Source organism: Myotis myotis, unplaced genomic scaffold, assembly GCF_014108235.1.
Source record: "Myotis myotis isolate mMyoMyo1 unplaced genomic scaffold, mMyoMyo1.p scaffold_m19_p_5, whole genome shotgun sequence".
Lineage (NCBI taxonomy): Eukaryota > Metazoa > Chordata > Mammalia > Chiroptera > Vespertilionidae > Myotis > Myotis myotis.
In genome coordinates this window covers 68,768,045-68,770,813 of record NW_023416357.1, presented here as the reverse complement: position 1 = coordinate 68,770,813, position 2,769 = coordinate 68,768,045, and positions in this window count along the sequence as shown.

Sequence of the window (2,769 nt, the reverse complement as noted above, 5' to 3'; positions counted from 1 at the left end):
GATCAATGTTTCTAATTCTCTATCCCTTGCCCTTCCTCTCTGTAAAAAGTTAATAAAAAAGAGAATACCTCATTTTCTAATAGATGGCACCATGTGTGGGTGGAGAGGGAGAGCATGAGTGAGTTGGATTTGGTTTCTGTCACAGTTTTAATTTTCTGTTTTGGCAGTCCTCCTAGGTAAAGTCTTTAAAAGACTGCAATGACTTTTCTGGCAAAATTACTGGGAACTATTGCCAACATTAAGAAACTCATGCTAGGCAGAGATTGGATATGAGAGAAACTCCTACCTTTTTCTTTAAAGTCCCATGCCTTAAAATAGCTAGGGTGCAATGTTCTTTTAGAGAGGAGATCATTAATATTTACTTTCTGGTCCAGCACAGAAGGCCAGTATACTTGGCCACAGACAATCCTGGCGATCCTTTGGTCATTTTATCATTCTCAAACCACTTAGTGAGCCCCATGGAAAAAACAAATCACCCCGTTTTGTGTTCTGTTTTGCTTTGTTTGATTTTTGTTTTCCTTGTCTGGAAACTAATGTCTTTGGTTACTCCCAGAAAAATCATAATTTGGTACCGAGTTATGATTGCAGACACTTTGTACAGGTTTATTGACTGACTAGCGCAATGATTAGTCACAAACCAGTCAAACCCAAACCTCCGTTAGTCACATTTCCCACACCCGAGGTGTTTTCTTTTAAGCACTTACCTTCTTTTACTCAAAAAGCTGTGTGGGCCTGATGAACAAGTGGTGGTGTGCAGTAGTTAGAAGCATAAGCTTTGCAGTCAAACACACCTGCATGTGCACTCTGACTAACTAACTGGACGGGTGATGGTGACCAACAAACTTTTGGGGTCTCAGTTTCTTCTTCATTTAAATGTGCCAAATAAGACCTACCTTATACGTTGCTGGAAAAATTAAAAGAAATAAAGTAGGTTTTCCCAAATTTCAATCATTTGCAACTTGCCTAGACATTTTTTTCCATATTTAATATCACCTGTGCTATTATTTCCTTAGTGTTTCCTTTAAATTAAGTCAGTTTTTAATACAGATTAATTTTAAAAGGTAAATGAACACTGTTATTACCTCTCTGGTTCTAGAATTTAAGTATAAAAATAAATATAATGGAGACTAAACAATGTTACTAAGTTCCAGATAGGTCTTTCTGCTTGCTAAAGTCTATGCCCTAAGATCTACTCTCTTCGTTAAAAAGAAAGATTACTGATAGGTGTTAAAGATATATTAGCCTCAACCTGACCATTTCGTTTTTATTTAATCAAATAACTGGAAAAAAAAAAAGATAAAAAGGGAGTAACTTTTTCACAATTTGATTCGATGCAAGTTAACACCCTGTTTATGTGCCGCATAATATTGTCCCAGGTGTGGCTGGTGGCGAGTGTGTCACATTTTAGAAAGCGGAGATAAAATTTGGGATGGTTTCATATTTCTCAGAGAAATGACAGATACACCTCAAAGATGCAGCTGCCCTTGGTCTTGTATCCACTTAGAAAGTTCAGTTTTGTCACTGAAGAAAGGAAGGGACAGACTGCTGCAGGCTCCCTCTGGCTATTGCTTGAGTCAAATCCTAGACCCAACAATGGGTTCTGAAAGGAAGAAATCACTCCTGGCCTCAGGGGAGGCTGGGAACACTCTCCATCTACAGAGCTCTCAGCCAGGAGTGGTGTTTCAAAAGTGATGGGAGAAACAGGAGATGAAGATCCTGTCCTGGTCTCTTATCTCCTTAGAGTCTGCTATGGGTTGAATAACCACCAGGACTTCAGGATGTGACTGTACTTGGAGATGGGGTCTTTAAAGAGATAAGTAAGTTAAAATTAGGTCTTTGGGGGGGGGGGGAGGGTCCTAATCCAATATGACTTGTGTTTTATAAGAAGAGGAGATTGAGATGCAGATGCACTGAGGGAAGACCATGTGAATACACAGGGAGCACATGGTCATCTACTAGCCAAGGTGAGAGGCCTCGGAAAAAACCAAGCCTGCCAACACCTTGATCTTAGACTTCTAACTTCCAGACTTGTGAGACAATAAACTTGTATTGTTTAAGCCACCCCATCTGTGGCACTTGGCTTTCGCAGCCCTAGCAAACTGTACTGTCAGTGCTTCCATCTGAATGAAGGGGACAGGGCTCATCAGCAATGACACTCAATGTCACTCAGAGACTGGTGTGTTTGAGAGAGCAGGATTGTCTGATTTTATGCATATGTTTTCTCATTTGCCATTCTCTCAATGTGGCTATTTAAATTCTTCAGTGGCAAAAAAAAAAAAGGTCTAGAAAAGACAGTTATTTTGTCAGTTTAAAGGACAAAATGTTAGTGTTTTATATAATCTTGATGAGTTAGATTATCTTAAATGTCAGAATTGTTTCTTAACCTGCTCAAGTCCCAGATAACCTCGTTTGACCTTTTCCTCCTCGCTTTTATTCCTTAAACACAAAAATAGCATTTCAACTCTATTGAAACTTTGTCTTGTCCCTACGTTCTGAGATGGCACTTACCTGTTTACCATCTTTATGTCCTTTCTCCTTTTTCACTTTTTCCTCCCCCTTCTCTCATCACTGTGTCAACTAAAAGCTCTAACCTGAGCTCTGACTGTCATCTCCCCACCACTCCTGTGCATTTCTAACCACCCTTGGCATGTATGGCATGCTACTAACGTGCCAGTTAACCCTTAAGTCCATTAAGTTCTTCTCTCTGCTCATGTGTTGTCCAAAGCATGCAGCACAACCAGAATCTCACATGCTTTCCTACCTAGGACT